General features: G+C 41.5%; 1 long non-coding RNA gene across 1 annotated transcript in view; it reads left to right on the top strand.

The window, feature by feature from the left end:
- The first annotated feature begins 5,368 nt into the window (after positions 1-5,368).
- Positions 5,369-13,389, top strand: part of LOC141086052 (uncharacterized) — a 79,115-nt gene continuing 71,094 nt past the window's right edge. Inside the window, exons 1-2 of the long non-coding RNA XR_012231487.1 lie at positions 5,369-5,604; positions 5,696-5,767. This is a non-coding gene — a long non-coding RNA (uncharacterized lncRNA). The remainder of the gene's footprint in view (positions 5,605-5,695; positions 5,768-13,389) is intronic.

Here is a 13,389-nt window from a genome sequence, read left to right as displayed (position 1 = left end):
TAAAGTCTGTGCCCGCTGTTAAAGAGAAATTAATATTCACTGCTCTCCATGCCCATAGTCCCTCCCATCTCTATGCACTGAAGGAAGTGCCGAGAGATGGGAGAGACTATAGGAGTGGAGGAAGTGGGCAGCGGACAGGTGGGAGATCACGTGTGCCCACTACTAAAGAGAATGAATATTCACTGCTCACCATGCCCTTGGAAGTGGGCAGAATGGGAGGAGCTACATGGAGACACAGAACATGACTTCATGGTAGTTAGGCATATAGGGTCGAGCTGGCAGTAGTAGCAGAATTTAGGTCTCGCTATTTAGCAGAAGTGTTCCAAGAGGAACATCTGAAATACAGATAGTAAGATTCCAAGGAAAATGAAGGCACAGTAAGAGGCCACAATACAGGTAGGATATTCAATAAAAATGGAAAGGAGGAACACAAACTGTGGCCTAGACCAAAAAGCCCAACGGGATGGTGTGAAGTCCTAGAACTGGTAACAGGTGACTACAGTGAAGGGGAGCAAAAGGAAGAGAACTGAAACAGCGTTGTAGTAACAAAGTGTTTATACCAAGTAGGTGCCATATTGGAACATAGAAACTAAAAAGTAGAAAGAGAGACGCATTGCAGCGGAATAGAGTCTATGACTTTTGCTGACTGAACTTTAGTGGTGTTGCTGAGAAAAACTGAAACTCTAAAGATCTTACAGTACGGCATCCAGCAAACTGACAGTAGAATCATAGAATCATAGAATCATAGAATCGTAGAGTTGGAAGGGACCTCCTGGGCCATCTGGTCCAACCCCCTGCTCAAAGCAGGATTCGCTAAATCATCCCAGTCAGATGTCTGTCCAGCCTCTGTTTGAAGACATCCATTGAAGGAGAACTCACCACTTCTCGTGGCAGCTTGTTCCACTCATTGATCACTCTAACTGTCAAAAAGTTTTTTCTAATATCTAATCTGTGTCTCCTCCCATTCAGTTTCATCCCATTGCTTCTAGTCTTTCCTTGTGCAAATGAGAATAAAGTTGATCCTTCTACAATGTGACAGCCCTTTAGATATTTGTAGACAGCTATTAAGTCTCCTCTCAGTCTTCTCTTTTGCAAACTAAACAATCCCAAATCCAGCAACCTTTCCTCATAAGACAGGGTTTGCAGACCGGTCACCATTCTGGTTGCTCTTTTCTGAACTTGCTCCAGTTTGTTGATGTCTTTTTTAAAATGTGGTGCTCCAAACTGGATACAATATTCCAGATGAGGTCTGACCAAAGAATTGCATTTGCCTTTTCTGCTGCTGCATCACACTGTTGACTCATATTCAGTCTGTGATCTATTAGTATACCCAAGTCTTTTTCACATGTGCTGTTGCTTAGCCCTATTCCTCCCATTCTGTATATGCTTTTTTCATTTTTATTGCCCAGATGTAGTACTTTGCATTTTTCCCTGTTAAAAACCATTCTGTTAGTTGCTGCCCACTTCTCCAGTTTATTTATATCTTTTGAATCCTCTCTCTCTTCTCTAGTATTAGCTATCCCTCCTAGCTTTGTGTCATCAGCAAATGTAATCAGTTTACCCTCAATTCCTTCATCTAAATTGTTGATAAAGATGTTGAACAATACAGGGCCCAGGAGAGAGCCCTGTGGTACCCCACTTGAGACATTCTTCCAACTTGATGTGCAGCCATTTACGACCACTCTTTGGGTCCGATCACTAAGCCAGTTATGAATCCACCTAACAGTTGCCCTGTCCATTCCATACTTAGTCATTTTTTCAATAAGGATTGTATGAGATACTTTGTCAAATGCTTTGCTGAAGTCAAGATATACTATATCTACAGCATTTCCTTGATCCACCCAATCAGTGATTCCGTCATAGAAGGAAATTAAGTTAGTCTGACATGACTTATTAGTTACAAACCCATGCTGACTCTGTTTAATCACTTCATTCTTATCCAGGTACTGACATACATATTGTTTAATAATTTGTTCAAAGATCTTTCCTGGTATAGAAGTCAGACTCACCGGCCTATAGTTGCCTGGGTCCACCTTCTTCCCCTTTTTGAAGATAGGAACAACATTTGCTCTTCTCCAGTCTTCTGGGACTTCTCCTGTTCTCCAAGAATTTTCAAAGATTATGGAGAGGGGTTCAAAAATTTCTTCTGCTATCTCCTTCAGTACTCTGGGGTGTAATTCATCTGGACCTGGAGACTTGAATTCATTTAGGTTAGCTAAGTGTTTCCTCACTATCTTTCTGTTTATAGATATCCTGGACTCTTCTATTCCCTTAATAGGACAGTGAAGAACAGTTGATGTCACATTTCCTTTCTGAGAGAAAACAGATGCAAAATAGGAATTTAGAAGTTCGGCCTTCTCAACAACCTGTCTTACCATTTCATCATTTTCATCCTGTAAAAATCCTATAGCATCTTTGACTTTTCTTTTACTTTTGACATATCCCCAAAATCCTTTATTATTGCTTTTGACATCTCTTGCAAGCCTCAATTCATTGTCAGCTTTAGCTAATCTGATTTGTGCCGTGCAGGTTCTGCAGACAGCATTATATTCTTCTTTAGCTATGCCTCCCTCTTTCCATTTTATAAACATTTTTTTCTTCCTTTTTAGCATGTGCTTAAGTTCTGTGTTCATCCATCCTGGCTTCCTTAAATGCTTCCTATTCTTCCCTCTTTGCGGAATTGTTAACAATTGTGCTTTGAGAATTTCATTTTTCAAGATTTCCCATCCTTCCTGGACATTTTTGTCTTTAAGGATATCCAGCCATTGGATCCCTCCAATTCTCTTTCTGAATCCCTTAAAATCTGCCTTTCTGAAATCTAACCTTGACGTCTGAGTCTTCACAGGTCTTCCTCCTCTAGTTATCCAAAATTCTAAAATAGCATGGTCGCTACCTCCTAGGGTCCCAGCCACTTTTACCTCCTCAACCATTTCCTCCCTGTTTATAAGGATTAGATCCAAGGTAGCAGTTCTCCGACTGAGATGAGTAGAGCAATTTCAGAAAGGAATAAAATGTGTCTGATGTTTTGTTACTAAAGAAATGTCCATGAAGATTCTTACCTATTGTCTGCTTGTCTGCTGTACACAGTACCTATTAATTTATTCTACAGTACAAAGAAGTTTATTTTTGAACTGATTACACTACACGAGGCATAATTGATACTAAGACACGTGACTTTTTGATCAAAACAGATCCCATCACTCCAGTATTTTACATCCTTCCAAAAATTCATAAGAGATTGGAGTGTCCTCCGGGCCGACCCATAGTGGCGTCAACAGATTCCATTTTATCACCACTATCCATACTTTTGGAAAAAATTCTAACCCCTCTCACTAGACAAGCATCTTCTTTTCTATTAGACACAGGGGATTTTCTTAAAACTCTACGAAATTTGGGTCCTGTCCCTGGGGACTCTTTTCTAGTCTCCTTTGATGTAAAAGATTTATACACATCAATTCCACATGAATTGGGGATTGATTGCGCAAAGAGACGCTTACTGAGATCTGAGTTGGATAGGGACATGATTGACTTCTGTATTGAATTATTGACCCTCGTTCTCACCAGAAATTATTTCCTCTTTGGCGGTACATTCTATCTACAGACCAAGGGGACTGCGATGGGGTCTAATGTCGCGCCCCCTTATGCTAATACATTTATGGCAACATTTGAAGAGGATATTGTCTACTCTGACCCTCTTTTTAAAACCCACTATAGACTATGGAAAAGCTTTATAGATGACATTTTTTGCATTTGGACAGGGTCGGCTGATACATTAGACATATTCTATAATAAATTGAATATGGCCTGGCCAGGTCTAGCCTTTACCATGACTAGGGATTTACAGGTGGTGAGTTTCTTGGACACTAAGGTCATCAAGAGTGTGGAGGGATATTTGAGCACTGACCTACACATCAAAACCACAGACCGGAATAGTCTGTTGCACTACAAGAGCTTACACCCTCCCTCCACCAAGAAATCCATACCAATATCACAATTCAAGAGGGTTGAACGGATTGTTTCTGAGCCGTCAGTTAGCCATATTAGGTTAAATGAGATGCATAAGAAATTTCGATCGAGGGGCTATCCTTCAAGTTTACTTGATCAAGCACGACAACCCCCGGCCCCAAACCGCAGTGGAGTCTCAGGACGTCTACCCTTCGTTCATACATATCACCCGTATGTACAGATTTTACACCGTTCCATACGGAGACATTGGGGCATCCTTAAGGAGGCTCTTCCAGAGGTCACAGAATTTCAGCACAACTTTCTACCATGCTATAAACGCCCCAGAAACATTAGGGACACCCTGATTAAAGCAGATATAGGCCCAGGAGTGAGGTCAACAACACAAAGATTTCTTTCCACACCCAAAACAGGGACTTATCCGTGCCTTCATTGCAATCAATGCAGCAATGTATTAAAAGGGGATTATTTTCACCACCCACACTCTGGTAAATGGTACAAAATTAAAGACTACTCCACTTGCGATACATCGCATGTGGTATACCTGATCAAATGCCCTTGCGGTCTTTTGTACATTGGTGAAACCACCCAGTCTATCAGGGACCGCATAAGCAAGCATAAATCCACAATCAGGTGTGGCAATACACTATTACCCCTACCATATCATTTTATTACAGCTGGGCACACCATCCCTCAATTGAAATTTTGTGTTATTGAGCACGTACCCTTTCCTCGGAGAGGTGGTAATCGTATCCAACTCTTGAAAAGAAGAGAGGCCTTCTGGATACATGAATTACAAACTCTCACACCGAGAGGTCTCAATAGAGAGTATGATTTATTATCTTTCATATGATGGGTCTAAGACTATACTTCTTCACAATTTTGTAGAAATTAGATGGTCATTATTTTTGTCAATGAGTCATGTTATCATTACAGGATTACTAACATATTTTCTTAATTTTACAGAGTCGTCGATTTTGAACTACACGCAATTGTCACCGATTGTCCTTGTTTCTCCCTCGGACTCTCCTTCCCTGCCTCCTTCAAGCTAATTCTTTTACTTATCAGCATATCTAGACTACCTTTTGATTCCTGTATTCAATTGTGTCCTTTTTCCTTTTTTTTCTATAATATCAATAGATATATCCCTCCTCACTTTGTAACAGGAAGCTTTAATTTATTCCCCTTCACCACTGGTTTAATCATTGTACAATACATGTGTGACACTTTCATATCATCCCCAATGACTAATTAATTAGTTATTTACCATTATTTCATACACAGTTCATGTCTTTCACACATAGCCTCCACTCAATCTGATTGATACATGAGAGTTCCCTCTTCTCTTTCTCCCACAAGCTCCCTCCCAATATAGGAACCCTGACAGCATGAAAGCTGTTACACACATGGTTAATCGCTGTGCAGTCCAGCGTTACCTCCCACAACACGCCCCTCTGTTTCTTTATGCCTGATCTCACGTTCACATGGGCGGCAACGTCACTTCCGGTGACGCGGCCCAGTCAATCTGAGGCTGTCCCGCCCACCGCCTATTTAGCAATCACATCATGGGCCTTGTACACCCAGGCTACAAGCGGTGGATACCGCGTTTTCCAGGACACATTACGCCGCCACCCACTAACGGTAAGCACATCTCCTCTGCATGCATTCAGGCATGTAAATAGTTTACAGGGAGACTTAACCCCTCATGCACTATATATATCGTCCCATACAGCTACATCACTCAGAGTGACATACCTGATCCTATGCAGCATTGAGTCCTAAGCGACAACAGACTTAACACCAAGTGAGTGGGTACATATGGGATATGATGATCATGTATTTTTGAGCATCTTGAGTGAATTCCTCTCATCCTTTGTTTTGATCTACAGACTTCTTATTTAAACCTCTTATGGAATTACTTCCTGCTAGTCCAGCCACAAATTATTGCCGGTTGGTATCTTACATACACTTAGCACTTTATCAAGGTGCAACCATATGGCAGCACTTTATTGTGGACATTTTTCTTTGTTTTTATTTTATTTCATTATATCTTTTCAAGATAAACGCAAGGATAATCTTTAAAAAGGATCGCACTATCCCCACCATCAATATAGTGGTGACTAGATATTAAGTGAGTAGTAACAAATCTAAGATTAGTTTACGCTTTCTCGTCTACACAATTGATACGATTATCTCACATATATATACTGTTTACTCTAGATACATTGCAAATCTTTCCAAGAGAGCAATCTGTGTAGGTTACAATACTTCCGCCTTTTTCCTTTTTTTTCCCTAATCCCTCATACCTCAACCCATCCCTTCCATCACTATTGCACTTTTTTGAATATTTATTTTGGTATTTACTTGATGTTTGAACCATATTGATTGTACATTATGTAGCATCTGACTTGTATTCTATACCTGTATCTGATTTGCAGCATACTGATGAAGGCTTGTTTGTATAAGCCGAAACGTCTAAATTTGAGACTGCAAATAAAATCTTCACTTTGCGACAAGTTGAGTGCCAAAAATTTCTTTCATTATTTACACTGGTGTGGGAACCTTCTTTTGTGCACCAACGCAGTAGTGCCACGATATACTTGTTGTTATTTTTGAACTGTGAACTCCCTCAATTAACTCTGTAACAACCAGTCCTGGCAGGCTGATTACAATGGCACCATGTGGTCTGCAGAAGCGAATCGCCGAGATCGTCAAAGTCTACAGACCCATCCAGGACCCCCATTTTCATGTAGCGTGCCTGGACGTGGAAGTTAAGTACCTTGACAATGGCTACCACTCCACGTTATATTACATTAATATCAGCAGGATAAGCAGAGAGTCTTATGCCTTTCCTCTGAGAGATGATTGGGAGAAAGAAGAAGGATCCTGCTTATCTCTGCCCCAATCAAAAGTATTGGCCATTGAATTTCAACATGCAGAATCTTTCTCTCATCCCAACATCATTCCTCAAAGGAAAGTCCGGAGACCTTCATACTCATCAGACTGTTGGCTGATCATGTTGATATCAACAAGTTTGTTCATTTTTAGCTGAACCCCTTAAGGACCAAGCCACTTTGTAGGTTAATGACTAGGCCTTAATTTTGAAATCTGACCACTGTCACTTTATGAGGTCACACCTCTGGAACGCTTCAATGGATCCCGCTGATTCTGAGAATGTTTTTCTTGACATATCGTACTTTATGATAGTAGTAAAATTTCTTCAAAATTTCTTGTGTTTATTTGTGAAAAAAATTTAAATTTGGTAAAATTTTGAAAATTTCACAACTTTCAAACTTAAAATTTTTATTTAAATCAAAGCGTTATGTGACACAAAATAGTTAATAAATAACATTTCCCACATGTCTGCTTTACATCAGCATAATTTTTGAAACATAATTAATTTTGTTAGGAACGGATGTTATAAGGGTTAAAATTTGACAAGCGATTTCACATTTTTTCAACAAAATTTACAAAACCATTTTTTAGGGACCACCTCACATTTGAAGTCACTTTGAGTAGTCAATATGACAGAAAATACCCAAAAGTGACACCATTCTGAAAACTGCACCCCTCAAGGTGCTCAAAACCGCATTCAAAAAGTTTATTAACCCTTCAGGTGCTTCACAACAATTGAAGCAATGTGGAAGGAAAAAATGAACATTTAACTTTTTTTCACAAAAATGTTACCACACAGACAGCCACAGGGGAAGTAGCGCTATGATGTATTATTTCATTATTCTTACTGTGTGTGTGTTTATTTTACAATTTTCTTACTATAGAATTCTTATTGGATAGGTGTTTTATTGACACCTCTCCATTACTAAAGGGCCTGTCACACTAAGCGATATCGCTAGCAATATCGCTATAACGTCACTGGTTTTTGTGACGTTATAGCGATATCGCTATGTCTGATACTTACCTCCGACCGCCTCCCCCGCTGGTTATCGCTTACCGCGCGAGAACGTCCTGGACTGTTTCTCGTCGTCAGCTTCCTGCTGGGCTTCCTGTGGAGAGACGAGTGACAAGCATGGACGTGGGTGGGAGGACGTCAGGATCACATCGTCTGACAGGTAAGTAGCGACCCCCGTCCTCTGCGATGTCGCTGGTGAGATCTGCCTGTGTGGCAGCTCTTTAGCGACCACTTAGCGATGCACCAGCGATCCTGACAGCGTCATATCGCTGGTCAGGATCGCTGGTGCATCGCTAAGTGTGACAGTACCTTAAGTCGGGCTTAATGTCACCTTACAATAGAAAGGTGACATTAACCCCTTATTACCCCACTTGCCACCCCTACAGGGCAAGTGGGAAGAACCCAACAAAGCTCCAGAATAGGTGCATCTAATATATATATTTTATAGAAAAAATAATTATTTTAGCATTGCTTTATTCTGAGTGCTATAACTTTTTTATTTTTCCGCTGATGGAGCTATATGGTGGCTTATTTATTGTGGGACAAGATGGAGTTTTCAGTTATACTATTTTTATTTACATTCGTCATTTTGATCTCGTTTTATTCCACAGTTTCCAAGTGGTATGATGATAAATCATAATTTGATATTTTTTTTGTTTTTTTACGGCGTTCACTGAAGGGGTTAACTAGTGTGACACTTTTATAGATCGGATTTTTACGGACGCGGCGATACCAAACATGTACTTTTTTGTTTATTTAATTTTTTTTACATAAAAATGTGTATTTATTGATGGATTTTTTCTTCTTATTATTATTTTTATTATTTTTTATATAATTTTTTACATATTTCTAAAAAATGTTTTCTTTTTTACCTAGTCCCTTTAAAGGACTTTCACTTTTTTTTCACTTTGGTTGCAGGTATAATACATTGCAATTAGTGATGAGCGAGTATACTCGTTGCTCGGGTTTTCCCGAGCATGCTTGGGTGTCCTGCGAGTATTTTGGCGTGCTCGGAGATTTAGTTTGTGTCGACGTAGATGCATGATTTGTGGCTGCTGGACAGGCTGAATACATGTGAGGAATGCCTGTTTGTTAGGGAATCCCCACATGTATTCAGGCTATCTAGCAGCCGCAAATCATGCAGCTGCTTCGACACAAACTAAATCTCCAAGCACGCCAAGATACTCGGAGTACACCCGATCATACTCGAGAAAACCCAAGTAACGAGCATACTTTCTCATCACTAATTGCAATGCTTCAGCATTGCAGTTCATTAAACCTATGCTGAAAGCTTCAGACACCATGCTGTGAGCATGGTCTAAGAGGCTTTGCTGTAAGTAGCTTGATGACCCGAGGGTCGTCATGATGACCTTGTGTCACCATGGAAACAATCGGGCCCCGCGATGACGTCATGGAGACGCCGATCTGATGGCAGAGGGAGCTCCCATCCCTCTGCCTCCCTCCTGAACGCTGCGATCGTGCTCGATCGCAACAATTAGGGGGTTAACAGCCAGGGGGCGCAGACACCACTGGCAGTGCTGAGCTCCTGCACTGACCGGGCGAGAGATGCTGATATTTCAGCATCTCCTGCATGGTCATGCTGTGATCGGTCAGTCAGATTGACTGTCCGATCACAGCGATCTGGGTGCGTGGACCAACGGCATGGGTCCCCGCACATCTTCCCGTGCCTCTTAGCTGTCTGTGACAGCTGTCGGCACGGAACTGTCACTGCATGTTTACACGCAGTGATAGTTTAAATGCATGATGGGCATAGTCCGTCATGGTGCGAGAACTGACATCGTGCCATGACAGACTATGTCTGTCTATGGACATTAAGGTGTTAAAGGGAATCTGTCAGTATGATCATCCTCCTACACAGTCTATATGGATACAATAAATTCCCTATCACTGGAAAATAGCACAACTCAAATACAATGCAATACCAACATATCCTCTAAGAATCAATTAAGAGAAGAGAATATCACGAGTTTTTAAAGCTAAAATATAAATTTTTTATTATACACGAGTAAAACATGAAACAGAGCATAACTACTGAAGAATGACACAAGGCAAAGTTTATACACCTTATAAATAACACTAGAAACTAATAGCATAGAAAAAAAAACAAAATAATAAATCACTTATAAATATTCATAAAATTGACAATAGTATATAAAGTGCACATGCGCTGTAATAAACAGAAACTGTAAGTCAAATGTGCTTTCACAAAATAAAGTGCAGAAATCCTACCTATTATGTAGTACACTTGGCTTTATGCCTATTGAGATTACTGAAAGAAAGTGCTTCAGTGCTCTTGGTGCCAAAAGGAGTAAGGCTTTAACCAGATAGCACTAACAATTGCACTAGTGCCCATGTAACGAAAATACATGCTCTAATCCAAACTAAGGAAAAAGCGTGGATATTAACTGGGAAACAGAGACCTGTGAAACCCATAAAGGCAACAGGTTTCTGCTAATAACCAAGAAAAATTATCCTTCACAATTGGTGCAGAATCCAACCAGAGAAGCAGCACTTTTAGACCTAATACTATCTAATACTGTAGGTCGTCGGGCATCTAGGAAATAGCAACCACAAATATTGTACAGTTTCACTTGTCTTTCACTAGGGGGACTTGTCAGGGAGTCACAAAAACACTGAACTTTAGGAAGGCAAAGTTTGACCAGCTTAGAGATGCCCTTAAGCAGGTTGACTGGGTTGACTGGTTGTCCTCAGAAATAAGAATACAGATAATAAATGGGAAATGTTTAAGAACATCCTAATTAGGCACTGTAAGCGGTTTATACATTGTGGGAATACAAGGACAAAAAATAGGAAAAACCCAATATGGCAAAACAAAGAAGTAAGAGGGGCAATTAACAGTAAAAAGAAAGCATTTACACTACTAAAGCAGGATGGCACCATCTGTCCAAATTCCCTCTATAATGTAAAGTGCTGCGGAATATGTTGCCGCTATAGAAATAAAATTATATTATATTATTGTTATTATTGAAGCTCTAAAAAACTATAGGGAGAAAAATACTTTATCTAAAAACTAATTAAAGCTGCCAAAAAGGAAACAGAGAAGCACATTGCTAAGGAGAGTAAAACTAATCCCAAACTGTTCTTCAACTATATCAATAGTAAAAGAATGATAAGTGAACGTGTAGGCCGCTTAAAATATTGTGAGAAATGAATGGTTGTAGATGACGAGGAAAAAAGCTAATATATTAAACACCTTCTTTTCCACGGTATTCACGGTGGAAAATGAAATGCTAGGTGAAATGCTGCAAGACAAAGAAAACTCTATATTAATGGTCACCAATAGAGATGAGCGACTTTGCCTTTTTTCGGGTCGAGTCGTGTTTCATGAAACCCGACTTTCGCAAAAGTCGGATCGAACGCAATCGGCCGATTATCGTGAAAAGTCGAAGGCCGACTGAAACACGAAACCCAATGCAAGTCAATGGGGAAGAAAAGTCGGCAGTGAGTGGAGGACAGGAAACACACCTACAGTGCACATTTTAATGCCAAAAACATCAATTATTATTACTTAAGCTTGTCAACCTTAATTTACTTTATAATAATAGTTAGGCATTGAAAACTGGGAGTTATTTAGCTAAAGTTGTGGGGGGGGTAGGGCTGGCTCCAGATTTTCGTGGGCCCAGGGCCAAAGAGTGTCACTGGGCTCCTTTAACACATAGCACAACTCATGATGCTCCGATACGGCAGATAAATAGCGGTATAGTACAATGAAAAATACTTCACTTCTTACATCACATGACTGATATTCATTTTAAATTCTCCAATAGCTCCAAAAACGGACAGTATATTACTCCATACAGTATTATGGCCACCGCATAGTGCGCCATACAGAGTAATGAGGCCCATATATTTCCCATACAGAATCATTGGTCCCATATAATGTTTGAAACAGTATATGATAAGCTCCACATAATGCTACAGTATATGTTTGTCCCCATGGATGAAGCTCCACTGTCTTATGGGCCCAAATAATGCTTCATATATAATGTGCCCCATTTCTAATGCTCCAGTGTATAATGGGCCCTGTAAATGCTGCTCCAGTGTCTGATGTCCCGCATTTGGAAAGCTCCAGCATATGATGGGCCTCACGGATGATGCTCTAGTATACGATTGGTCCAAATAATGCTCCATATATAATCTGCCCCATTTACAATGCTTCAGTATGGGCCCCATGGATGATGCTCCAGTGTCTTATGGGCCCAAATAATGCTCCATATATAATGGGACCCATTTCTAATGCTCCAGTGTATAATGGGCCCTGTAAATGCTGCTCCAGTGTCTGATGTCCACCTTTGGAATGCTCCAGTGTATGGTGGGCCCCATATATCATTCTCCAGAGTATAGTGCTCTCCAAAAATTGCTCCCAACCTTTAAAACAATTAAATAAGTCCCCTCGCTAGGGAATCCCTGTACTCGTCCCCATCTTCCATCTCTCTGCACTTGGACTGTTTAGGCAGAGGGCGTACAGACGTGATGTCATTGCGCTCTCTGACCAGAATGTCACTGTCAGGAAACGCGGAAGATGTCACGGGGTGGAGCAGGGAGAGGTAAGTATTTCAACTTTACAAGTGCTGTGATCCTGAGCAAGCATGGCGGGCCCACTCATTGGCGACGGCACTGGCACAGGGCCACTCATAGTACGGCGGTGTGTCTGACGGAGGGTGGCCTCCCACCGGCAGAGACACCTTTGCGTACTATGATGGGCCCTGTGCCAGTGCCATCGCCCATGAGTATGCCCCTCCCCACCTGCTCAAGGAACCTGCACTTTCATCTGCACCTTCCTCTTTGTCACCCTGTAAGGCGGTATAGTATGCGGGAAGGGGAACCAGAGTTTCATCAGGGTCAGATTCTGGCTGTGTAGAGTGCAAGGGTGTTAGGGTGGAAGGTCTAGAGCCAGAGACTCCAGGAATGGACCATCTGGGCCATGGCACTGAGGGGCCCGGGCGAATTGCCAGGTGGAACCGACCCCTATACAGGGACCGTTAGGAGCAAGCCCAGGGGTTCGGGTACCACGACAGCCGGTACCGAGAGGGGCGGCTCACAGGAGACACGGGTGAGTATGTCTGAAGAACGGTACTGGGTACTAGGAATACCAGGGGTGTACACGGAAGTGCGCTAACTACTGGATAGTGCGAGACAGGTACACGTGAGCACGTATGGCGTGTAGCGAGTAATACATCAGGGGGTAAACAAAGTAGGACGCGTGCAAGGAGCACGACAGAGTACTGAATGGAGCAGCAGTTGTGCCAGGAGGAGTAATGGAGCGCAGGGACAGAATGAGTGCCAGGAAGCACGACTGAGCAAGAGACAGAGAACAGGATACGAGAGTGTGCCTGGAGGCACAACTGAGCATGAAGCAAGTGAGAGTTCGGAATGAGTGCTAAGAGCACAATAGAATACAAGACAGAGCAGAGGACCTGAGAACAGCGCACAGCCAGGCAGGGACACAGCAGACCCAGCCAGAAAGCACAACA

Source organism: Dendrobates tinctorius, unplaced genomic scaffold (genome assembly GCF_039654945.1).
Source record: "Dendrobates tinctorius isolate UK_male_01 unplaced genomic scaffold, ASM3965494v1 ptg000030l, whole genome shotgun sequence".
Lineage (NCBI taxonomy): Eukaryota > Metazoa > Chordata > Amphibia > Anura > Dendrobatidae > Dendrobates > Dendrobates tinctorius.
Note: the sequence above shows the minus strand (reverse complement) of the source record. Positions and strands in the feature narration are given on the sequence as shown.